The 26,859-nt window shown below is 39.9% G+C and overlaps 1 protein-coding gene across 1 annotated transcript in view; it reads left to right on the top strand.

Annotated features, from left to right (window-relative positions):
* Positions 1-26,859, top strand: part of rsu1 (Ras suppressor protein 1) — a 144,256-nt gene that overhangs the window by 20,234 nt on the left and 97,163 nt on the right. The gene's annotated exons all lie outside the window — the stretch shown is intronic.

Genomic DNA, 26,859 nt, shown 5'->3' with positions numbered 1-26,859 from the left:
CTCACAGCACTAGGGCCCAAGGTTCGAAATCACTCTTAGACGACTGTGTGCAAACGCCACACAGACATTCTCCCAGTGTCTGCGTGAGTTTTCTCCGGGTGTTACGATTACCTCCCATAGTCCGAAGATGTATAGGTTAGCTGGATTGGCCATGGGAAATGCAGGGTGACAGGATAGGGTAGAAGGATGGCCTGCTTATGACTGTAGGGTTTGTATGATTCTAAGACTGGAAAATGCTGGATATCAAGTGAATAAAGTTTAGGGTTATGAAATAAAATGAAGCTTATTTCAGATGCGGAGGGCTCAATAAGGCATAGTCCCTAAAAGAGCACAAGAAGTGTATGGATGGGAGGGGACCTTTTATGAAAAATATTATGTGTCCATGAGACTGCATTGGCAGATAGATATAGTTGGAGAAAGAGAGCAAACTACTGGGACCATAGAGGTAATCTGTGTGTGGATGCAGTTGACTTTGGCATAGTCTTTATAATGAAAAGGGACAATGGCAAGTGTAGACATCAGGATGGAGAGCTGAAATGTTAGATGAAATTAATATTTGAGAAAGAGGAGATATGAGCAGATTTTGCAGCCTCAAAGGTGGATAAATCTGTAGGTCTACCTGAGATGTGCCTCCGGCTATTGAGGGAGATAAGGGAGGCGATATTGGCAACTTGGGAAACAATTTTCAAATCTTTTCAGCCCCAAATGGGATACTGGAGGACTGCTAACATTGTCACAAGGCGGGGGAAGGGATAGACCAAGAAATTGCACGCCAATTAACCAAACCTTGCTGACAATTCTGAGGGACAGAACGGAGTTCTGATGAAGCATCATCAGACTTGAAAGGTTAATTCTGCTTTCTCCCCACAGCTACTACCAGACCTGCTGAGTTTCTTGAGCAATTTCTGTTGTTGTTGTGATTGAAATCCAGTGTATTCCAGTGGAAGTGAACTTTTGAAATGTATTTATGATTTGGAGGAGCTGGTGTTGGACTGGGTGGACAAAGTTAAAAATCTCACAATACTAAGTTATGTCCAATAGGTTTATTTGGAAGCACGCACTTTCGGAGCACTGCTCTTTTAACCATCTGATGAAGGAATACACTGGCCCTTAACTCTTCTGGTGTGCTTTCTCAGTAAGAAACTTGAACTCCATATGGATTTCAATCACAACAATGTAAATTGCTCCAGGTACTCAGCAGGTCTGGTAGTATCTTTGGGGAGAAAGCAAAGTTAATGTTTCCAAATAAACCTGTTGGACTATAACCTGGTGTTGTGTGATTTTTAACTTTTTGCAAAGCTATGAGATACATTTAAATTTAAATTTTACAAGTGAGGATTCTCATTCCACCTGAATTTAAGTATGGTGATGTAGATGTTTTTGACATCTTTGTCTCTGAATTTAGTTGTTAAAACATTTTTTCTTTCCTGAACTTTTTTAATTCAAAAATTGTGTACAGGAAACAAAATTAAATTACTCTTCCTAGTTTAGACTGAGTGGAATTTTATTAGCTCTAAAGATTATCACTCATTAGGACCATTTTCGAGGTTTTGATCTTGCACAGATCAGTGAAGTCCTGATGAGGGAGTCATGCTGAAGGCAACCAGCTAAAAGTTTACCATTGGACAGGGAGTGCAATGAAGTACAGCAGGCAGATTCTCCAGGTGCTGACCATTGAGGAGAGTGTGTCTTTGGAAGCTGACCAAACAACTTTCCAAGTTGCTCTCATCCATCCCTTCAAAAGCACTTCTGAGGACCACAGACTATTCATGATGCATCTACGAGGATCCTTACAGTTTTACTGTATATTTTCTGTATACTGTTTACGGGCGGCACGGTGGCACCGTGGTTAGCACTGCTGCCTCACAGCGCCAGAGACCCAGCTTCAATTCCCACCTCTGTGCAAACTCCACACAGACAGTTGCCTTTCTCCCCGTGTCTGCATGGGTTTCCTCCGGGTGCTCCGGTTTCCTCCCATAGTCCAAAAAGAAATGTGCAGGTTAGGTGAATTGGCCAGGCTAAATTGCCTGTAGTGCTAGGTGAAGGGGTAAATGTAGGGGAATGGGTCTGGGTGGGTTGCTCTTGGGAGAGTCAATGTGGACTTGTTGGGCCGAAGGGCCTGTTTCCACACTGTAAGTAATCTAATCTAATCATCCCTTGCAGGGAGGCTGTGCTAAAGGCGATCCCGTGAAACCTAAGTACACATTCAGAAACCTGCAAAAAGTCTGGAGTGTTGTCAGCGTAGTGACTAGTGATGTGTAACCTTCATTACTTGCTACAAAATCCAACATCAGTAGATTTTCTGAGAGTCTAGTAGGGTTTGAGCAAGCAGGAAATGTACTTTGTAACTGCCTAAATTTGGTCTGATGTACCACTTCAAGTTCTTGTATGCACCTGTTTTACTGTGGAGTGATGGATCATGGCCAATATAAGTGGAATTTATCACCTTTTGGCTTATAAAGCACTTGCAGCATTAAACTAGAATGTTTTAAGATGCGTAATTCATCATGGCCTTTTCCTTTAAATGTTACCAAATCGAGCTTGTCATTTTTCTTTAGAAACCTTTTACAGAAAGTATTCACTTATTAGAAGTTTTTAAGTTCAGATTTTAAAGATTTCTGTCTATGCCTATAACCTAATCCAATACCAATATCTTGCAGACAGTTAACAAGGTTTTGTGGCACTGTTCTTCACTATTTATAACTATCTCTCTGTCGCTTGCCAAAGATGGTCTGTAAAGTGAGTACGTAGCATTGAACTTTTATTGCAGTATTAATAGTGTTTGACAGCTTAGCCCAAGGGTGCCTTTGTGAAATCTGTGATAGCTCTTTCAATACAGAATTGAAAATGAAAACCTTTCAAACTGGTTACTGTATAATTAACTCTTGGAATCCAAGCAATTGTAAAGCATGGGTGCACTCTTCAACTTGCTGTTTTTTTTTGAAAATCAAAAACAAGATACTTCTAATCTCTCGGGTGTAAAAGAGAAATTATGAGAGAGATTGTGTACATGCATGCTTAAAAAAAACTGATGACTTTAAAACATTGCTGCTGTTCATCGATATCCTCCTACTGCTACCAAATCATTGCCTATTTTCAAGCTGAAATCCGATTGCACCCTGATTTCAGTTTCAGATTTGTATTTCACCAACAGAACAGATTTTATTTTCTTAGAATTCCTCCAATTTAAATCAAAAGAAAATTATCAACAAATTGGCAGTAGGGTTAGGGAACAAGGACGGGAGGCAGATTTTAATGCTTCACCCGTCAGCTGTATGGTTCGATGCTTGTTATCTTGCCTTTTGAGTTGTGGCTTCAAACCCAGGCACAGGATTCGCATATATAATTTCAGCCGACATTTTCAGTGAGTGCTGTGCAGGTGATGTCTCTTAGATATGAACCTGAAGCCGTATCAATTTGTACAGACACCCATGACTTTAAATAAAGAACTTGGGACTTGTACCAAATATCCAAGCAAACATGAATTCCACAGCCAACACCACTAAAAAAAAACTTTCTGGTGCATTTCCCATTTCAGCACCATTAAATCCAGTATCTTCAACACCTATCTAACAGGCATGTGCCAAATTTTCCCCTGTACCTCACCATTGCTGCCAAATCTTTTACTGCTCCTCGTTCATCTCGGTCTGTGTTCCAGATATGTATGTGCTCATTTTTCCTCCAGTTTGAACCTTGGGGTGAATGAAGGCATAATTGCAATGGTGATAGTAAGAGTATAGCTTCAATTTTTTTTTAGGAGAATGGAAATTGGGAGGCCAGGATGAAGAGCATTGGCATTGTAATTTAGAGCTGGAAAGAACATGGAAGAGTGTTTCAGTGGCAAAATGTGAGACATAGCTAGTGAGGCTGGTATTAATGATATGCAAGCATTCTTTTGTGGTGGACAAGCTTTGGGGGTCAGAAGATTGGAGTGAAATGCAGCTTTGTGGCTTCAAATGATTTGATTCAAATTGAAATGATCGCCACGGAGTGTGAACAGGACTTATGGTGGCCGGCTAACATTGGCACCCAGCTGACCAGAACTTAATTTTTTACAAAGATTTTTAACAAATCCATGCATGCCCTTTATGACTTTCTATCTCTATAATCTTATACAATTCCCTGAGAGCTCTGCATTCTTCAAAATTCAGTCTCTTTGTATAACTGCACTTGGTTGTCTAGAATTGGTAATCATGCTCTCAACCCTTAGGTTCTAAGCTCTGGAGTGCACTAGTTGGGTATGAGGTCTTTTCTGAAAATATTTGTTTCTGTGAAGTACTTTGCAATTGTTTTACTAAATTTTAAAAGTACTGTATGTGTAGTTCATGGACTGTTGACATCCAGAAGTTTTAATTGCACTCTACCCTGTATTAGTGCAGCATTCTGGTTGATGTGACATTAGCCTGCAGTAATTCACACTGAACCACTCTGATGTAGCCATGGAGAAAGGCCAGTCATTATTTTTTCAGTTCTGAATATTTCTTGAATCTCCCTTCATCCAAACAAAATATCTGAAATGTTCCAGATTTTTAACTGTGTAGTTACCATTTCTAATTTCTAAACCTTGGTAGCTATTGTTTGAATTGATAGCCAGCAAAACAACTTAATTCCTAATCTGCTAACACATTTGTCTCTATCAGCTGTTGTAAATATGGTTATGGTTGTGGACGGAGTATTCATATAGCTTGTGAATTCTTCCACAACTTCTTCACACTTTTTTTTTCTCCAAGGGAGAAGTGTGAAGATACAAAAACATTTTTTTCTTCTTTGTGTCTACATGGCATCTACTTTGATCTTACACTGAACACCTGCCTACTATTTATATCCGTAGTGACGGCCACCAAAATGGTTGCAAAATGCATTCTTGTCAGATACTTCTTTAATTAAGCAGCTGGCGTCCTTCCCTAATTAATGTTTTTGAGAGTATACATGTGAATATCTTGTAAATTCTGTGCTGCTTGTTTGAATTAATTTTGTTTTAGTCAATCCTTTATTTCCCTAGTTTAGATTTAGCAATTTTATTGGCGGCAGAAGGTTCACTAGGATGATTCTGGTATGGAGGAACTGTCTTAAGAGCAAAGGCTAAACAGGTTGGGATTTGACTCACTGAAGTTTAGAAGAATGAGAGGGCTTTTCATTGCAACATGACGCAATGACTCGATCTGTGTAAGATTCTTAATGGGCTTGACAGAGTAAATGCTGAGAAGATGTTTCCCCTCATGGGACAATCTAGGACCAGAGGGCATAGTCTCAGAATAAAGGGACAGCCATTTCAGACTAATGCGAAGAGGAATTGCTTCTCTTGCGGTGGTCGGGCTTTGAGTCTTTGGCATTCCTTGCCACAGAAAACTGTGGAGACAGAGTTGTTTGGGGAAAGTGGGTGTGAGGAATGTCTGATCAGCCATGATCCCATTGAGTGGTGGAGCAGGCTCAAGGGATTAAGCATCCTATTCTTGGGCTTGTAGTAATTCTTATCAGGAAGAACATGTTTGGTTCACTAACGACGTTGGGAAAGAAAATCAGCCATCCTTACCTGGCTTGGCTTGCTTATGACTTCAGACCCACAAAACATGGTTGATTCGGGTGGCATAGTGGCTCAGTGGTTAGCCAGGGACCTGCGTTCAATTCTACTCTTGGGTGACTTTGTGGCGTTTGCACATTCTCCCCGTGTCTGCGTGGCTTTCTCCCGGGTGCTGCAGTTTCCTCCCACAGTCCAAAGACGTGCAGATTAGGTGGATTTGTCATGAGAAATGCAGGTTTAAAGGGATAGGCTAGAGGATGAAGTTCTGAGTTGGATGCTGTTCGGAGGCTAACTGTGGACCCCCGATAGGCCAGATGGCCTGATTCCACACTGTAGAGATTCAATGATTCATAAATGGCCTAGCAAACCATCTAGCTTTATCAAACTGTTACAAATTCTACAAAACTGGACAGACCACCTGACATCCTTTTAGAACAGCAAACACACTCCTGTTGACCCTGCAGAGCACTCCTTCACTGACATCTAGGGCCCTTGTGCCAAATATAGGAGATTCATCCTATTGCCTTGTTAAGCAACAACCTGACATCTGAAAGTATGATTCTGTGTACCAGACATTACCACTACAATTCTTAGGATCCAGTCAGGTCGGTCAGATTAATGGCACAACAGTATGTAGTTGAGAGAGTTCCTTGGCAACATTGACGCTAGATGTCATAAAGTCTCACGAGAGCATCAGATCCAACTTTGGCCCAACTATCTCCGACTGCTTCCCTCTTAGCTGATGAATCAGTAGTTCTCAATGTTAAACACCAACTGGAGGAAGCACTGAACCTGGCAAGGGCACAGAGTTTACCAGGGGACAGTAACATCCACCACTTATGAATCTGAGAGAAAACAGCTGCTAGAACAGATCTGTGGAGTTGGATAAGGGAACCAACAAGAGGGAAAATCAGACCCAGCTTTCTCTTAATCTTTCTGCCTGGCACAAATGCATCTGACAGAGTATTGAAGGTGGTGATTTACCATGTGGTCATTGTGTAGACGAAATCTCTTCTTTAAGTTGGTGATACCCTCCACGTTATGAGGCGCTAAATGGGACAAACTTTAAACATCTATCCAGCAACTCCAAACTGGGCATCTGTGAGATGTAGTGTTGAGCCCAATCTGTGTAACCTCATGGTATCACCCAGTCTACCATGACCATTTAAGCCTGGAGATCAGTCAGGGTTCAATGAAGCTTGCAGGAAGGCATGCCAAGGCAGGAAGGCACCAGACATTTCTAAAAATGAGGTATCAACCTAGTGTAGCTACAGCACAGGACTAGTTGTTTGGAAAACAGCAGAAACAGCATGCAGTCAACCGGATGAAGCAATCCCACAATAAATGGATCTGCTTTAGATTGTGCAGTCCTGTTTTATCCAGTCATGAATGCTGGTGAACCATTTAATCAACCAGAAGGTGGATGAAACTCCAAACATTCCAAACCTCAGTGATGGAATACAGCACATTAGTACAAATGATGAGACTTAATTATTTGCATCCATCTTCAGCCAGAATTATCAATTTGATGATCCATCTTTGTCTCCTGCTGAGATCCCCAGCAACACAATTTCCAACCAATGCAGTTCACTGCATGTGTTACAAGAAATGGCTGAAGGCTTTCCACCCTTCAAAGACTACAGGCCCTGATGACAATGTTCTGGCAATCGTACTGAACACACGTTCTCCAGAACATGCTGTGTCCCTAACCAAGCTGTTCCAATACAGCTACAAAGTTGGCCTTAGCCTTGAAACATTGCCAAGTATGTCCTGTTCTGTCCACAAAAAGTATGACAAATGTCTGTGGTGGAGAAATTATTGGAGTCTCGAATAAAGGATGAGATAACTGAACATTGTTGAACTTTCAGTTAATCAGAAGATCCAGCATGGATTCATGACTTTGGGACATGCCTGGCAAACATCATTGAACTTTTTGGGTGATGGTGGTAATGGACAGGGAAATGTCTGTGGATATTGTTTTATATGGACTTCCAGATTTCATTTGATAAAATCCCAAGGAATTGATGGCAAATTACTAATATAAATGGGAAATAGGTTGAGGGAGTGGTGGGTGAGAGAACATAGGGATGATTGGTAAGCAACTCAAATTGGCAGATTATGACCAGTAGTGCCCTACAGAGATTGGTGTTAGAACCACAATTATTCACATTCATTATAAAGGACTTGGGTAATGGCATAGAACGTTATATAACCAGATTTGCTGATGACACAAAGTTGGATTGCATTATAGACAATGTAGATAGTAAGGATATTGGTAGACTAAGTGAATGGGCAAAATTGTGGCAAATGGACTTCAATGTAAGTGAGTGTGAGGTTATCCATTTTAAAATGAAACTGGATAGATCCGGATATTTTCTAGATATTATGATGTTAAATACAGTGGATGTCCAAAGAGTCTTAAGGTTTATGGGCAGAGATCTTCGAAAATGTCAAATAATCAGAAAAGCTAACGGGATATTGGCCTTTGTATCTGGAGCATTGGAATACAAGGTTGTACAAGTTATGCTGCAGTTGTATAAATCCCTGTTTAGACCACATTTGGAGTATTGTAATCTGATTTTGACACTGCATCTTAAGAAGAATCTATTGATCTTGAGGGAATACAAGAATGGTCTGGGCTTTCAAAGGTTACGTTATGTGGAGAGTTTATAAATATTAAGCCTGTTTTCTCTAGAATTTAGAAAGTTAAGGGATGATCTGATCACTGTCTTTAAGACAGTAACAGGAAAAGACTGGACAGATAACAATAAATTATTTCCGTTAGTTGACAATTCTAAGTTTTCTGGAGAAGATTTGTAGCTCGAATGCTCGTTGCTGTGGTTCTGTTTGCCGAGCTGGGAATTTGAGTTGCAGACGTTTCGTCCCCTGTCTAGGTGACCTCCTCAGTGCTTGGGAGCCTCCTGTGAGGCGCTTCTGTGATCTTTCTTCCGGCATTTTGTAGAGGTTTGAATCTGCCGCTTCCGGTTGTCCGTTCCAGCTGTCCGCTGCAGTGGCTGGTATATTGGGTCCAGGAATTTGGGGCCGTAGTCTGAGAATGAAGGCCTGACCATTCAGGAGAGCGATTAGGAAGCACCTCTACCTGCAAGAGGTGGCCGAGGTTTGAAACTCTCTTCCACAAACAGCAGTGATACTAGAGCAGTTGTCGCTTTGTTGTTTTTTGTTGCTCAACCTCTTATTTAAAAAGTGTTTCAAGTATTTAGGGATGTGGGACATAAGCAGATGTATGGATAAAATAAAAACAAAGAATGCTGGAGATCTGAAACCAAAACCAAAATTGCCAGCAAACCTCAACAGTTCTTGTGGCAGGATCTGGGCGGGGGTGGGGGGGGAAAGCTGAGTAAGTATTTAGAGTGTGGTGACCCTTCATCAGAACTGATATGGTTGGCATATGGAGTTAGATCACAGATCAGCCATGGTCTCATTGGATGGTGGAACAGGGGTCAGGGGATGAATGGCCTTCTGTTCCTATGATAGTCAGCAGCACTAGCATTGCTGATATCCCTGATTATCCCTTTTTACGGAGTGGGGACAGCCATTGACAAACTGAACTTGACTAATCATATGAATACTGTGGCTACAGGGCAGTTTAGAAACTAGGAATTCTGTGGTGACCATTCCCACCCCACCCCCCCCCCCCCCCCCCCCCCCCGCCCCCGCCCCCGCCCCAAACTTCTCAGTGCTGGTACAATATCTACAAACTACAAGTTAAGATTGTAATGGAATACACTCCACTTGCCTGCATGGGTGTAGCTCCAACAACACTCGTAGTTTGATGCCATTCTGGACAATTGTAATCCTATCCACTACCTTCCACATTCATTCTCTTCACCACCAATATGCAATAGCAAACCCTTTATTTATCTACAAGATGCAGTGCAACAACTTACTCCAGCTTCTTCTACAATACCTTCCAAACCCACAGCCTTGATCACCTAGCAGTTCAAAGGTGCCAATGTGAGGTCTCAAATTGAAAGTTCTCCTCCAAGACACGCCACCTTGATTTTTGGAATTGTGTAACCATTGCTTCATTATTACAAGGTCACAATCCCGCAAATTCCTCCCAAACAGTGATGTGGGCATGCCACCTTCATCGTGAGAGCAATTAAGGGGCTTACTATAATTTATTTTTCAAAGACAAAATATTGCCTCACTTTTGAGTAGAAACCAGATTTAAAACTTAATGGTCTGGTATTGGGTAGATTAGTACAAAAGTTAATTTTGTTTTGGGTTTGGTGGATCACTCTGCTAAAATAACAGCCGACCTTATGGCACTCCCAATTATTTGTGTAAATGGTCCAACAACTTTGGTTCAGGAATAGATGCACGTTTAACTACCATCGTTGAAAGCCGTTATTGTCATCCATGTTGTACAACTTTGTCTGCCTCACTATTGAATATCATATACTTGCTGAATTTGTGAGGTAGATGCAAAACAGCTGCCAGAGAACATGGCATCCTATTATTTTAAGCTTGGGTGCCTTTTCAACAGGAATGATTGGCAGTAATCAAGAAACAATCAAGATCTGTCTCAATGTAAACTGAGCAAGTGAAGAGTTTTATTTATATATCAGTTATTAGATTATTTTTAAACATTAATTTTTGTTTATCCTTATTCTAGCTCCTCTCTCAATTCAATCTATCTTTACTCCTATTTCGCTTTCTGTACCTGATTTTACATTAAGTTTTCCCACTCAGTTTACACTTCTCTGTCCTTTTGCTGTTTATTTCCCGATCACTACCAAATGAATTTGGGTAGCACTTATTAATACCCCAAAGTGCTTCACAAGGATTACAAAACAAAATTTGATACGAAGCAATACCATGTGACAAAATGTGCCATGCTGCCTATTAATTAATTTTAATGAGCTTTTATCCTCAAATAGAATGTTGAAATAAAGCTGGTGATGCATGTTTAGTATTAAAGAATCTGTCATGTTTTCATAAGATTGCAATACCTGAACCTTATTTGAAGTATGTTTTTCTTCTCAATGATAGCTATACAATAATCCAGAAGGGGTCACTATTGATGCATATCATATTGAGCAGTTTGTTTGGACAAAATTATGCAGCGGTCTTTTTTAAAAAAAAATAAATAATGTAATTTTATAAAGCAAATAAATGCATGTTGAAACTGCACCACTTTGTCTCCTACATTTGTTCATGTTAAGAAATGTTAAATGTGCAGAAGTGAGAATTCAATTTCCACTTTAAACTATATCCCAGCTCATTCTGTTTCTTTCATTTGACACTTTCCCTATTGAGTATAGTATTCTGATTTCATGATCCCAGTGGGAAATCTCACCGTTGACCTCCAAATTGTAAATTCAGGCACATGCTGTGTAGAATGTTTTGACTCTGGTGTAAGATAATGTACAACTACACCCACATTTCTGATATCAAGTGACTTGAGACACCCTGCTGAATGCAATTTGGAAACTAATCCTTTTTTTTTTGAAACTTGATAATTAAAGCTAGCTATATTCTAGGAACACCTTGTGTGAAAATACTTGAATTTAATTACTTCGTACTTCTCTTGGAGGAAGTAAAATCAAAAGCACAGTGCACCTGAGGAGAGACTGTTTCAGGTCCTGACACTTTTAGCAAGATTTCTACTTTTACTGAAATGCAAATGTGACTGTCACAATGGTCATTCCAGAATCTGAACTCTATAATAGCAAAATAATAATATTGGCATGTCTTTTGTCCCTAGATCAAAGACTTTTAGTTTCTCTCCCCTCTTTCCCAAATGTCCTTCAGTTAGCTAAGTGTGCAACAGTTCTGAGGAATGGTCATTGGACCAAAAATGTTAATTCTGATTTCTGTCCACAGATAGTGCCAGACCTGCTGAGATTTTCTAGCAATTTTGTGTTTGTTAATCATTTCCAGAAAAAGCATCACCTTTTTTTTGTTCAAGAGCTGAAGAGTGGTTTTATTATTCATTGCTGAAACTAACAGAAACAAAACAAAAATATGTGACTGCTTTATTTACTTGTTTATTTTGACAATTTCAGAGGAGGATACATTTTTATTAATTGTCACAGCTTTTTTAATCTACAGTACTTGGAAATCTGTCCTGTATATAATGAATAGTGGTGCATTCCTTGCAAAAGGCAAACTAGAAAAATGCAAGGAGCTAACTTGTGTTAGGAATTCTTTTGAAGGATTGGAAATAATTCTTGTCTGGAACATAGTAACAGCACTGTACAATTATTTAGTTTTTTTTCTTACAACAACATTTAGTTCTTAAAAAGGATTGTATTATCATCACCACCTTTTTTTCTCCATGTACATAATTGTATTTTATGCAGCAAGGAAGAACTCCAAGGGGATTAGACATAAATACGTTGCTATTTGACACCTGCATTTAAGTGAACTTTGCATGCGCGAGGGTCACACCATCAAAGATCGCATCTTTAGTGCTGATGGAAAAGCTTGGGAATCCCAAAGTATTAGGTCAACCAAAGATTGTCCATTTTATCTGCCTTCTTGTGCAGCCACACTTCTCATGGATACTTGAGGATGTTAGGCAGGGAGTTCCAGGATTTCATCCTAGTGTTACTGAATGAATGGTGATTTGTTTCCAAGTCAAGAATGAGTGGCCTGGAGGCAGATGGTGGCCTTCCCACGTATCTTCTCTTTTCCAAATATTCGCTTTGTCCTCCTAAATGGTAGTGGTCTTGAGTCTGGTCACAATCTGAGGAGCCTCCGTGAATTTCTGCAGTGCATCTTGCAGTGTGTACTGTCTACTAGTACTGAGGATTGGATGGTGCCGGGAGTGGATATTTGTAGGTGTGATGCCAATCAAATGAGCTTTGGGGAGTCAGAAAGTGAGTTACTCATCACACAATAGTCCCCAGTTGACTTGCTAATACATGAATAGTACGTGATCAGTCTCTGATTGGCTAGATGGATCCAATTTATGATGGTATTCTTCAGGGTACTGATATTCTTACTGATATTACTCCCAGTCATCTCGTGAAACATTGTCTGAAGCATCAATCATTTATGTGGACATCCTTTTTTCATTTCCCTGTTAATCTACTTAAGTTTATACATGTTAACATTTTGGACAAATACCTGAATACGAAAAGTTTAGAGAGATGGGCCAAATGCAGGCAAGTGGTTCTCATTTAGTTTGGGAAACTTGGTCGGCGTGGACAAGCTGAACTGCAGGATCTGTTTTCATGCTCTGTAACTCTGACTCTATGAAGCTCAAAATTAAATGCTATCCATCTTCATGCCCATTGCTTAGATTCCATGTGTTTGATACATGTCTACGAAAGTGTGTTTGTGAATATGTTTTGGGGAGATTTGTTGGAATCAGCATCTATATATCTATATTACTAACTCTGTACTTTCACCAATTACTGCAAGTTCATGAACAGGTTTTTGGCTTTGATAATAAAAATAATAATTTTATTCAGAAACCTGATTTGATATATCTTTAAGTTGAAAACTTTGATATAGATTAAGTATTTGATTGGGCAACCTGGTATCTAGGTAAAATATTTTTCTTTCACATTGAAACTCCTGATATAACTGGATTGGAGCAATGATGCACTCTTCCATCTTCAGTTGTAACAACAGAAAAGGTAACGACAATTGTAGGCCCCACAAACACCTAGGTAAATTGACACAAAGAGACCAGGCTTAATTACACTCCTTTTTGTTTCCCAAGTACAGTTGTTGCATATGAATGCACATTGTCTTTAGCAAACATAAATGATCCAAGTTATGAAGTAGACTGATTGTGTTAAATTGGTTGTTAATGTAAGTATTTTCCAGAGTTCGACAGATTCAGGATCATTTCCTGCAGATTGGAGGGTGGCTAATGTTGTACCACTCTTTAAGAAAGGAGTGAGAGAGAAAGCAGGAAATTATAGACCAGTTAGTCTGACCTCCGTGGTGGGAAAGATGCTGCAGTCAATTATAAAAGGATGAAATTACGACACATCTGGATAGCAGTAACAGGATAGGTCAGAGTCAGCATGGATTTATGAAGGGGAAATCATGCTTAACTAATCTTCTGGAATTTTTTGAGGATGTAACTCTGAAGATGGACAAGGGAGATCCAGTGAATGTAGTGTACCTGGACTTTCAGAAAGCCTTTGATAAAATCCCACATAGGAGGTTAGTGAGCAAAATTAGGGCAAAATTAGAGCAAAATCCAGGACAGAACCCCACTGGTCCTCACCTACCACCCCACCAACCTCCATATACAGCGTATCATCCGACGTCATTTCCGCCACCTCCAAACGGACCCCACCACCAGAGGTATATTTCCGTCCCCTCCCTATCAGCGTTCTAAAAAGACCACTCCCTCCGTGACTCCCTCGTCAGGTCCATACCCCCCACCAACCCAACCTCCACTCGCGGCACCTTCCCCCGCAACCGCAAGAAATGCAAAACTTGCGCCCCCTGCCCCCACCCTTACTTCCCTCCAAGGCGAAAGTGAGGACAGTAGATGCTGGAGATCAGAGCTGAAAATGTGTTGCTGGAAAAGCGCAGCAGGTCAGGCAGCATCCAAGGAGCAGGAGAGTAGACGTTTCGGGCATGAGCCCTTCAGGAAAAAAGGCCCCTCCAAGGCCCCAAGGGATCCTTCCATATCTGCCACAAATATAGCTGCAACTCCACATACACAATTTTACTGCACCCGATGTGACCTCCTCTATATTGGGGAGACAGGCCGCCTATTTGCAGAACGTTTCAGGGAACACCTCTGGGACACCCGGACCAACCAACCCAACCACCCCGTGGCTCAACACTTCAACTCCCCTTCCCACTCCACCAAGGACATGCAGGTCCTTGGACTCCTTCATCGCCAGACCATAGCAACATGACGGCTGGAGGAAGAGCGCCTCATCTTCCGCCTAGAAACCCTCCAACCACAAGGGATGAACTCAGATTTCTCCAGTTTCCTCATTTCCCCTCCCACCCACCTTGTCTTAGTCAAATCCCTCGAACTCAGCACCGCCTTCCTAACCTGCAATCTTTTCCTGACCTCTCCGCCCCCACCCCACTCCGGCCTATCACCCTCACCTTAACCTCCTTCCACCTATCGCATTTCCAATGCCCCTCCCCCAAGTCCCTCCTCCCTACCTTTTATCTTAGCCTGCTGGACACACTTTCCTCATTCCTGAAGAAGGGCTCAGGCCCGAAACGTCGACTCTCCTGCTCCCTGGATGCTGCCTGACCTGCGCTTTTCCAGCAACACATTTTCAGCAAAATTAGGGCGCATGGTATTGGGGGCAACGTACTGACTTGAATTGGAAATTGGTTGGTTGACAGGAAACAAATTGTAGTGATAAACGGCTCCCTTTCGGAATGGCAGGCGGTGACCAGTGGGGTACCGCAAGGATCAGTACTGGGACTGCAGCTTTTTACAATATATATTAATGATATAGAAGATGGTATTAATAGTAACACGAGCAAATTTTCTGATGATACAAAGCTGGGTGGCAGGGTGAAATGTGAGGAGGATGTTAGGAGATTACAGGGTGACCTGGGCAGGTTAGATGAGTGGACAGATGCATGGCAGATGCAGTTTAATGTACATAAATGTATGGTTATTCACTTTGGTGGCAAGAACAGGAAGATAGATTATTAACTAAATGGAATCAATTTAGATAAAGGGGCAATACAGAGATCTGAGTGTTCTTGTACACCAGTCAATGAAGGCAACATGCAGGTACAGCAGGTAGTGAAGAAGGCTAATAGCATTCTGGCCTTCATAACAAGAGGGATTGAGTATAGATGCAAAGAGGTGCTTCTGCAGCTGTACAGGGCCCTAGTGAGACCGCACCTGGAGTACTGTGTGCAGTTCTGGTCTCCAAATTTGAGGAAAGACATTCTGGCTATTGAGGGAGTGCACCGTAGGTTCACGAGGTCAATTCCTGGAGTGGCGGAACTATCTTACGTTGAAAGATTGGAGTGACTGGGCTTGTACCTTTTGAGTTTAGAAGACTGAGAGGGGATCTGATTGAGACATATAAGATTATTGAAGGATTGGACACTCTGGAGGCAGGAACCATGTTTCCGCTGATGGGTGAGTCCTAAACTAGAGGACACAGCTTAAAAATAAGGGCTAGGCCACTTAGGACAGAGATGAGGAGAAACTTCTTCACCCAGAGAGTGGTGGGTGTATGGAATGCTCTGCCCCAGAGGGCAGTGGAGGCCCAGTCTCGGGATTCGTTTTAGGAAAGAATTGGATACAGCTCTCAAGGATAGTGGAATCAAGGGTTGTGGAGATAAAGCAGGAACAGGATACTGATTAAGGATGATCAGCCATGACCATAATGAATAGTGGTGCAGGCTTGAAGGGTTGAATGGCCTACTCCTGCTCCTATTGTCTCTTATAAGCATACTCATAGTTTCACCAAGCAAGTTTCAGTTAACCACGTGTAACCAGTAGTATTTACTTTTATTTTCCATCTCTTAACACCTCATAACAAACAAAAAGTGGATTTCTTTCAGAAATTTTTATCCAAAAAAATGTTCAACTTTGAGTTTGGAATGACTTTGCTGAATTTTAATGAGATTAATAAAAGTTGTATAATCCTGCAAAAGATCCAAGCTACTTTTGTTTGTGTAAACCAGACAGTACAAACTTGGGCTTCTTTTCTTTGGTGAAAATTGGGGTATGAGGTCCAACTTAACAAATTGACCATCTACATCAAAACAGCATCAAGATTATATCTAGTGCCATGTTAGTTTGGATGTTGTAGTGATATCTCTGCCAACAGAAGTTGGGTTTGGGACTGTTGGATTCCTCGTTAACTTTTATACTAATACATGTTGTCAGATCCATCTGAGAAATTTGCTTGGTGACTGACTGACTGTTGTGGAGCAGGGTTCACATCCCCCATCTCTGGGCCAGAAGGTCCATGTTCACATCCCACCTCCCACAGACATGTGCCGTAACATATCTGCGCAGATTGATTTTAAAAATATCTAGAAATCTGACGCAGTGCATGGAGTAGGCATTGAGCCTGCAGTGTTTGTGATTGCATACTCTGTCTGTGGACTAATCAGTAGTCTTTAAGGAACCAGACTTGGTGTAAGAATAGCAGGTGTAGTTGGCAAAATTTCAGCCTTGTGTGCCTGCAACTCCACAATTATCTGTTGCAAGTAGATATTATGCTTTAATACAAAGTGAAATTTTGCACTTGCAGTTAAATTAATCTTTCGTTGAAAGGAATATTATGACAGTTTAAAACAGAAAGCATGCACACTTCTCACAGGTTATGTACCAGAAGAAAGTCACTTTATAATGTGATATGTCTCAAAGAACATACTGAGTGTCCCTCTAACAGTTACTAGATGATTTTATGCACAGGGTAGCACAATGTACGAGTGATTAGCACTGCTGCCTCTCAGCACCAGAGACCTGGGTTTGATTCCAGCCTTTGGTGACTGCATGCAAACCACTCACATTCTCCCTGTGTTTGTGTGGGTTTCCTCTGGGTGTTGCGGTTTCCTCCCACAATCCAAAGATGTGCAGGTAAGGTGGATTGGTCATGCTAAACTGCCCATAGTGTTTGGGGATGTGTAAGGTTATGTGGATTAGCCATGGTAAATGCAGGGTTACAGGGATATGGCAGGGGTTGAGTCTGGGTGGGATGATCTTTGGGGGAGTCAGTGTAGACTTGTTGATCCCCTTAACCATAAACCAGCAAAGAGAAAAGTAACTTGTGGAATAGTCGTGAGAATGAGGAATATAATCTGATAGTTTAGAAAAGACAACCGTGTAAATGCACATGTAAGTCAGTCTGTTGGGATCTATATCACCAGATTTAGGTATTTTATTCCCACTGCTGAAGTTGGTTTGAACTATTCACAAATGGGCATAATTAAATATTCACTTTTAATGAACCATTTCCGCGTCCCCGTGGTTGTATTGTGGTCACATCAACTGTGCTTTAAAGGAATTGTAAAAGTGCGCCACAGTTTTTTTAAAAATTGCTTAACGAGGAGCAGTTCTACTCATTCCTGTTCTTACTAGATTTAGCCTCCATTGTTTTCTCTTCCTGATCCTTCGTTCCACCCCATTCATTTGATCAGGACTTGCCCTGAAACTACTACAAGCGTGTTGGGAAGTTTAAAGCTGGCAGGAACTTTGAAAGCATGACTGGTGCTGGCATCTTGCCCAATTTTTTTTGTCTAAAACTGAAACAAGTAATTTCGGGTGCTCCATAGGCGGGTAACTACTGTTGTATAGTATCTGTGCCTATACATACCTGAAAATGGGTCCTATTTTTGTTTCTTAAGTATCGGAATGCACACAAGTAGACCATGAAATATGGCCACAAATTCTATTATACAGATGTTTTTGAAGTGAAGTTAGCTAACTGGTGTTGCTTGAAAATTGCTCCTTACTATTGGAAATTGTTAGTTAAATGAATGGGAAAAGATGTGACCAATGGAGTATAATTTTGGGAAAATGTCCAACTTGGCAGGAAGAATAAAAATAAAGCATATTATCTAAATGGTGAGAGGTTGCAGAACTCTTGAGATATCGAGGATTTGGAGTGTTCTCGTGCATGAATGACTGACAAAAAGGTTTATATACAGACACAACAAAAGCTAGTAGAAATTTTTCATTTATTAATAACATCTCTGTATAGGTTGATTAGAAAATATCAAAAACAAGGGAAATATTGCTTCAGCTACACCAGGGCCCTGGTGAGGTTGCATCTAGAATATGTGCAGCATTGGTTGCCTTTGTTTGAGGAAGGAAGTAAATGGGAGGCAGTTCCAGAGATTTTACTAGAATGTTACATTGAATGAACAGGTCCGCTTATGAGGAAAGTTTGGATAGACTGGTAGGTATTTGATGGAGTTTAGAAGTGTAAGAGATGACTTGATTGAAACATACGATATTCTGAGGAGTCTTGACAGGATTGATGTGGAGTGGATGTTTTCCATCTTGGGAGAATTTAGAATCCGAGATCACTGTTTATAATAATGGGTCATCCATTTAAAAGATTTTTTTTTCCTGAGTCTTTGGACCCTTCTTGAAAAGATGGTGGAGCCATGAATCATTGAATTTTTTTTAGGCAGGAGTAGGTAGATCCTTGTTAAGTAGGAGATTAGAAGATTATCAGTGGTAAGTGAGGATGTGAATCTGAGATTCCAGTCAGATCAGCCATAATCTTATTGACAGCAAAACTGGCTGGAGGGGCTGAATGACCTGCTTCTTCTCCTTGTTTGCACATTTACAATAGTGTTAATTAAGAGAGCTGTGTGGGAAGATTAGCTGTCTTTTCATAGACCGACAGACACAATCATTCAGGAGTTAGGCCTGATCTTGTTCCCGTTGACGCACACGCACACTCTGACACACACACACACACACACACTCTCTTTGGCCACGTGTTGACACTCTTTCTTTTGTACTCGTGATTGCATGGAACTAGAATATCTGGTCAGCATGGATGAGTTGGACCAAAGGGTCTTTTTCTGTGCTATCTGTCTCTGTGGCTTGTTTTGAATTATCTTCCCCATTAAGTTTCAAGTAAGTATGACTTCAGCTGGTCACAAATGAGACTTAATCCTTGTTGAGAAGACCTGATTTTATTTTTGCCCAAAAACCTATACAGTTCACAAATCCTAACATGATGCTGCCTGTGTTAAATGGCAGCATTTAGTTTCTGAAATATAACTTGTTGAGATGAGAATAAATTTATAGAGTTTCTATAAACTTGTCTAAAATGAGCATTTAACCCACAAAATACTCTTGTAATTTATTGATCCAAATTATGTACTGTTAAATGTAAAGATTTATCATGCTTACAATGCAAAATAGATGCTGTCATTCTTGCTAAAGTGCACATTTTGTTGATTAAATTCTTTACTGGCACAAAGAGGATATGAGGCTGTATTAAAAATTTTACAGTGTTGAATATAAAATTCAGTGTTGTGCTGTAACCATGCCTTGAGATATCTATTGACTGACTGATTTTGTTATCTATCATTTGAACCAGACAAATTCTCCTCTTTTTAAAGGTCTATTTTATGTTGTAAACTTCAGAAAATGTACCTTGCAACCTAATATTTTTATTAAGCGGTATAACAAATTGAATGAACAGTAAGTTGCGCGAATTTCCAATTTAAGTACAGAAACCATGTTTTAATGTGAATATATGGGTGGCAAAGTTTTTAATATTAATCAACTAACAAGTCTTAACAACAAGATCTCTTCACTGGTGACGGATGCAGAGCAGTACATGAATGTTTTAGTTTTGCTTAGCAAATAGTGTGATTACATAGAGGATGAAAAGAGTCTAACAATGAATATATCAATGTTTTCTTCATGACTCATGAGAGTAGCTAACAGTTTTAAGCTTTGCACTAAGGGGCTACTTAGTGCAGCTCTCAACATTTGTTAGAGAGTCACCAATGGTATTTATTTAAACGTGTCTGTAAACAGAACCGCCTGTAATTTTCTTCAGTGGTGATACTGGCAATGAACTCGGTAAATTAGATGATTCTGCACTTGGATTTGCCCCGGTGGTAAACTTATGCCAAATTTTGCTGGCTGGCTGACTGACTGATGAGATAGCAGCAATTCCAAAGCAGTGCAACCAATGAGTTGCAACTGTAGGATGATGAAGGTCGTCGTTTCCCGCTATATGTTCACTGGTTTGGGGGTTTGGATGACCTAAAGGGGAGAGAATGAGAGCTTTTCCGTTATATGACGAATTACATTGTGCCTGAAAGAGCCAAGAAATGTAATTAGTTTGAATTTGACCTATGCAATTTGAGAGTGAGAACCAGGAACAAACAATGAAAGCTGAAATATTCACCAGAATGTGTGAACAGAAGCACGGTTGAGTTAAAGTATTCAAAGGTGCCTGTCAATCTTGCACTTTACAATTTAGAAAACATCAATGTGCCTGGACAACAGATTTTTACTTTTAAAAAGAATACCTTAAACCGCAATAATTCTAAATGTTTGTAGCTCATCATATTACTGCAATGAAAAAGTTATATATTTGTAAAATGAGCAGAGAGATTATTTGTAATTAATCCATGTTGATTTTACATCTCATTAGATTTGCCTACAGTGACTTGACAGTGTGAGGAGTAGAAGGAAGGCAGGCAGCAAGGTGGGAAAGTGGTTGGGTATATGGAAATCCCTGCCTTCATGTGACTGAAGCATTTTCACTATGTATTACCAGCCAACAAGGACAGGCCCCTTTGTAAACATTGAACAGTAAATTACACAAACAGTTGTAAGTAGAAAATTTGCATTTTTGAGGGTAGAGAGGAGGGGAATAATCATTGTTCTCCAAAGAGTATACAGAGGCATGTGGGCCCAAATATCATCATAGTGTGCTCATCATTCTATCGATACTGTATGAAAACCTCCTTCATCGGATAGCTTGTTTGAATTCTGGAGGTTATCTTTGAATAATACTCAATATTTTATCAAATGTATTCTTATGCTGTTCTGACATTCACATGCATCAGATATTCAGATGGGAAGGAGGTATAATCACAAACTATAGTCAGGACAGTGAATTAATTAATCTGCATTAGCACTGAAGTACCAAGTTGAGCTGGCTGAGGAAATTATAGTGTATACTTGTGCAAAAGTCTAGTTTCCGAGACTACATTTTTTAAGCTGATATAAAGACTTGCATGCAGATAAACTTTTCACTACTTGAAATTCACCTTGCACCATCTGTACATCAGTTTTTTGCAGGGTTGCCATGGTTAATATTACTCAAATCTCCGAGTAAGAAACCAAAAAGAAGTTTTATTGAATCTGTCTTTAGAATTATGTGAAATTCTTGGCCTTCTGTCACAGTATAAAACTCTTAAATCCCAGTACGATGTCCAGGGTGGGCTTTCAAAATCATTAGACCTTAATTTTGTTTTCTTTTGCTCATTCAAGGTAAACTTTTGGATACATCTGCAAGAAAAGGAGTGAATGTTGGTGATTTTCATTCACACATTTTGCAAACTAATTTTGCACCTGTGTGCAAGTGCTAGGCTTTCCTCCCTCTTGCGCACATACTTGGGCACCTGTCTAAACGACATAAAAGCTTCCTCCATTGTCTAGTGTTCTTCTCTAGTTTTGAATGCTGTAGTTGCTGCACAGTTACTTATCTGTTGTATAATTTTGAAAATTTAAGTTAGAACTCGGCTGTGTATTCCCTGTTTCTTTGAGGCCACAAGGAACACTGCTATTATCTTTAATGGTGTGTCAGTCTATGATTCTGTCAAGTAACTTTGTCAGCAGAAAGAACTTTGATCTTTTTGGAAAGTAATCAGGAGTTGATTCAAATACAAGATTGAGTATATAATCTTTGACTGTATAAACTGAACAAACTTTAATAACTGGCTGCTGCCTTGTCCATTAGTAATGAATTCAGTACTTGTAACATTTTAAAAAATATATTTTGCTTGAGGCTTGTCATCGAATTTGTCACAACTATCATTTCAACTGTTTAGCCAAAAATTTGCTTCATCCCTGTAAACAACTTTTGGTTTCATGTGCAGTCCATGATTTTTGATTTAAAGGCCAGGCAATAAATAGAACTGCTTAAGATTAGATTCCAGACAGTAAGGAAATGAGCCCTTTAGCCCAACAAGTCCACACTGACCCTCCAAAAAGTACCCTATTCAGACCCATTCACCTACCTATATTTACCCCTGACTGATGCACCTAACACCAAATGGGCAATTTAGCATGTCCAGTTCACCGAACCTGCACATCTTTGGACTGAGAGGAAACCAGAGCACTCTGAGGAGACCCACATAGACGCAGGGAGTATGTGTAATCTCAACACACAGCTGCCTGAGGCAGGAATCGAACTCTGGTTCCGTGAGGCAGCAGTGATAACCACTGTGCCGCTGCAGCCAACATGCTGATAATGTTCTTGCTGGGATAATGAATGGAAGAACCAAGAATATGTTGACACAAGATTCATGTTTGATTTTTATAATCCTTCGGGTTTATCACCCAATTATTGAGGCATCAAGTGGCACCGAAGATGCAGAAGGCATTTTATAAAACTCTTAATTGCTTTATCTGGTGCTACTTCATTCAGTTTGGTAAATATTGAAATTGGACATGGCTAATGGAGTCGTATCCTTATGGAACGCATGTCAATTTACAAACCAAATAGATGATATCAGCTACCTCTTTGAATATGTAAGAATTATGAATTGGACAATAAACCTGGTCTTAAGGTACGAATTGTAACAAAACTCCTCATACTTTAGCACTAATTGGCAATCTAGTTAAGCAGCTGCTGTATTAGTTGTCATGAGAAATACAAGGCCTTTTGCTGCATGGAGGCTACTGCTTCAGTTCCAATATAAAATCCATTAATGGGACAGCCTCATCTCCTGCAGATTGATTTCCACTCTGTAATCCTATAATTTATGCATTAGCCTGGTCTCTGTATGCTTCTTAAAAAAAAAATTAATAGAAAACTGCAAATGTGGGAACCTGAAATGAAAACACAAAATGCTGGAACTGTGCATCAGGTCCACCAAAGGGATAAGAAAAGCAGATTGACATTACATACAGGTGAGGCCACGTCATCTAACTTTTTTTTTCTTTTCCTTGCCTCAGGACCTTATCTAATGTAGAGCTCATAAGTACACCGTTTACATCTTGATCTTTTAGAACACCTGCTGAAAGTAGCTCAATATCTCATACAACTTGGCTGCAAAACAGGAATTTACTTTCATGAAATCTAAAATTGGAAATTCCTGAGGCACATTGGAAGGCAGCAAGAAGGTACATTGAGGAGTAATGACAAATTGGGTCTGTAAAGAGAGAGGTTTAAGTTAAGATCTTCAGGGCATCTGTACCTGCTAACACTATGAAGCAGCACAGTCCCAGACATTCATTTGTAATCTTGTTAGATTTCTGAAGACCTGATGTTGAGAATTCAATAGGTTTTGTTCTCTTTGGGGGACATTTTTGCTTCATGGGTTTTTAAAGATACACTGACGCTTTTAAAAAAAAACTGACAATCATTCTGAAATGTATGTTTTATGCAAGTGAACAGTTGAGTGGGAAAACCAATATAGCGACTAAAATTCATTCCAAAAAAGTCAGCAATTTATTTTTGAGGGCTGTGTTCTCATTTTTGCTTTTTGCTTTATACATGCAATAATATTGAAGGTGGAGAAATTCGTCTTTGTTATTTAAGTTTGTTCTCAAACATTCCCACTTTTGGACCACATCCTTTCTGTGCAAATTCACCCTCCATGGGGGAATCTCGAGCTCTGGAACTCTTTCCCAGGCCCTGACGCCACTCTCTTCCCAAAGCTTACACCTGGACCTTAAAATGAGGAACGAAAGGTCTGCAACACAAATTCCCAGCTCTGCGAACAGAACCACAACAACGAGCACTCCAGCTACAAATATTCTCACAAACTTTGAAGGCTTTATTAATGACAGCAATCATAATTTTAATTAAGAAAGTAAAATTAAGACCGCGTTTGTCACAGTTCAGTTAATGGCTATTGAGCTCACGGAAAGCTGATCAAGGATCACCACATCGCTGAGCAGGAAGGACTTGAACCTGATGGTCCAGATTTAGGGACATTAACATGGCACCACAAGGACTTCTAAATTCTGACAGCTGTTACTGTGGGATTTGAACTCCTACCCTGAGAGCATTAGCCTAGGCTTCTGGGTTACTGGTCCTGTGACATTGCCACTGTGTCCCTCCCATATCTTTCCAGAGGCTGTTTTTAACCAATAATTTGTTCCTTGCAGCACAATGATGCAATTTGTAATCATTTCATTGCAGTTAACATTATATTATTTCATTACTTACGGAGAGTTTGTAGATTAAATGAAACAATATTCAGATTATGTACCTTTATTGTGTAAGAATGTTTCTGAATTTAGTTTGTATGTAAAGTTGTGTAGCTTGTTGTCTAGCACTTAAATCTGCACTGAACAATTCATGACGTGGCCTGTGTGGTCACTAATGAGCAAGGATTGATTCAAGTCTGATCTGTTGTAACCTGTTTATTGTTATTGATTTTCTGACTTCTATAGGATGAACAGGTAAACATTTATTCCTTGATAAACCTTGGGGATAATTTTTGTTTCCATTTTGTTCAGTTTGAGCAGTGTAAACCCACATATCACCAGATGCTTGGAAGTTAGTGGTATAATTTACAAGCCATATTCTTGGTCAGTTGTTCACCATCAATCTAGGCAGACAATTTTTCCTCATGGGAACGGGGTAGGCGATTCCACCTCTTGGATCAGCTCTTCATCATGAACTGATCTGTACCTTATGTTCCCAGCTAATGGTTCTACTGGACATTTGCAACTCAGATAAAATTCTTGATAATTTTTTTTAAAAAATTGTTTAGTTGGTTAACATGGTTATTCGCAAGGTTGCAGATTTCCTTTTGACAACAGAAAAGACTCTCGCACAAAAGAATTGTTTAAAAAGAAGCAAGCTATGTAAACGTCATAGATGATTAGCAGATGCAAAGCAAAGTTTCATTCTGTTTCTTGACACAAGTTGTAGAAACTCTGGTCCAGACAAATGATACCATATAACTTGACATTTTCCCCCTATACCCACCCCAAGTCCTGAAGAAGGGTGATACCCAAATCGGACTTTTCCACCACCTGATACTGCCTGGCTTGCTGAGTTCTTCCAGCCTCTTGCCAGTTTCCTGGTCTTAGCCTGTGGAGACAATTTGATGAATTCTTCCCAAACTTGTTGACAGAAACTTTTCCAAAAATCTGAGAGTCTAAACTTTCACAGCTGTAATAACTCATCAATTTCTACCACACTATCCTGGTTTGGAAATTTCGTAAACTAAATTCAGTTGTTGAGGCCCACTAAACTACTCTTGGTAGAGAAACTAAATTGGCTTCGAGACTCTCATTGATGTTTCTGGAACTGAACTGAGAAACTTGCTTCCGAATTGAATGTTTAAAAACCCATGCTCTTTCAAGAATCTTCTGAATTGTGAACAAAGCTAATTGCCTTAAATGTTTACTTGTCATCAACCCCAACAGTATAAAAATCTTTTCATTGACACCGCAAGGGTTTGCATCAACTGCTCTCTGACATATATGGGATTAGGTCACCATTAAAGGACTTTCCAACCACACTTTTTGACTTTCATGTGGGGCATGTGAACATGCAGTTTTTAAACATGGATTTGAAATTAAACATGTCCTGATTATCTTTGTTGGCATTCCTCATCAGAACATTACATTCCCAGCTGAAGTTACTATTGCACAGGTTGAATCACAAAGTGAAATTTTGATTGCTTGATAAATCTTTTTGTGATTAATGTGGCAGTATTTCAAACAAAAGCACATGCATATTTGGTTTTAGCAATGAAACGAAAACCAAAAATGTCACAGAAAAATAAAATAAACCAATCCAAGCTATTTAAATAAAACACATTTTAAAACCTTTCAAAATGAAGCAAGATAAAGTCCTATCTTCTCCCCAAAATTATCACTTTGCAGTTTCTCAAAATAAAACAAGAAAAATCCCTTCCCTGCCCAATCCATAGATTGATTTAACTGCTTCCCCCCACCCCTCCCCAAAGTTCTGGTCCATGAAGTCTTTTCCTTGAATTCTTTTGAATTTTCTCTGCTTGGAATGACCAGTGAGGTAATATATTCCCTTTAGCTGTCCTGAACAAGCACCCTTTTTTTTTGTTTCTCAGAGAAACTATTCTTATATCTGACTTTAGTCAAGTTTTTAAACTGAATTCAGAAGAAATTGACTAAATTTAAAAAACCCGCTCATAGTTTCTCCAGTTGATTATTTTACTAGACTCCTGTTGTAAATCCTCAGAATATAAACAAGCTGCCTTTAACACCCTAGGAGGCCTTTAGTAATCTGCTCCCTAACATGTACTAATTTTAAAAAGACTGACCTAGTTATTTATTAAACCAATTTGTTAAAAATGACTAACCCCTATATGCTACCAGTTTGAAATTCAACTCCTAAAAATGTATATACATCACACACCATTCATCACAACATACAGTGAGCTGCTGCGTTGGGAAATGTCCAGGAATCTGTAGATGTTTTGGCAGGTTGAAGAAGCAGGAACTGGAGTTTTAGACCAAGATTTAGATGCTTGCTTGCATAAAGTGGTGTTTGACTTTCATGCCTAGATCTTTACGTCCCTCTCAGGTTTTCCAGTCTGACTGAAGATTTGACTTGGAATCAGGCAGGGAGTATTTCAGAGCAACCTGTGAGGCTAAGCAATGGTAGTCTTTTGCATGATGGGGGCAGTGGGATTCAGATGGAGATATGGGGTTGGAAACCTGGGTGACCAGAAGACCCATCCAA

This window comes from Hemiscyllium ocellatum, chromosome 5, assembly GCF_020745735.1.
Source record: "Hemiscyllium ocellatum isolate sHemOce1 chromosome 5, sHemOce1.pat.X.cur, whole genome shotgun sequence".
NCBI lineage: Eukaryota > Metazoa > Chordata > Chondrichthyes > Orectolobiformes > Hemiscylliidae > Hemiscyllium > Hemiscyllium ocellatum.
The sequence above is the reverse complement of the archived record's forward strand: the minus strand, read 5'-3'. Positions and strand labels throughout refer to the sequence as shown.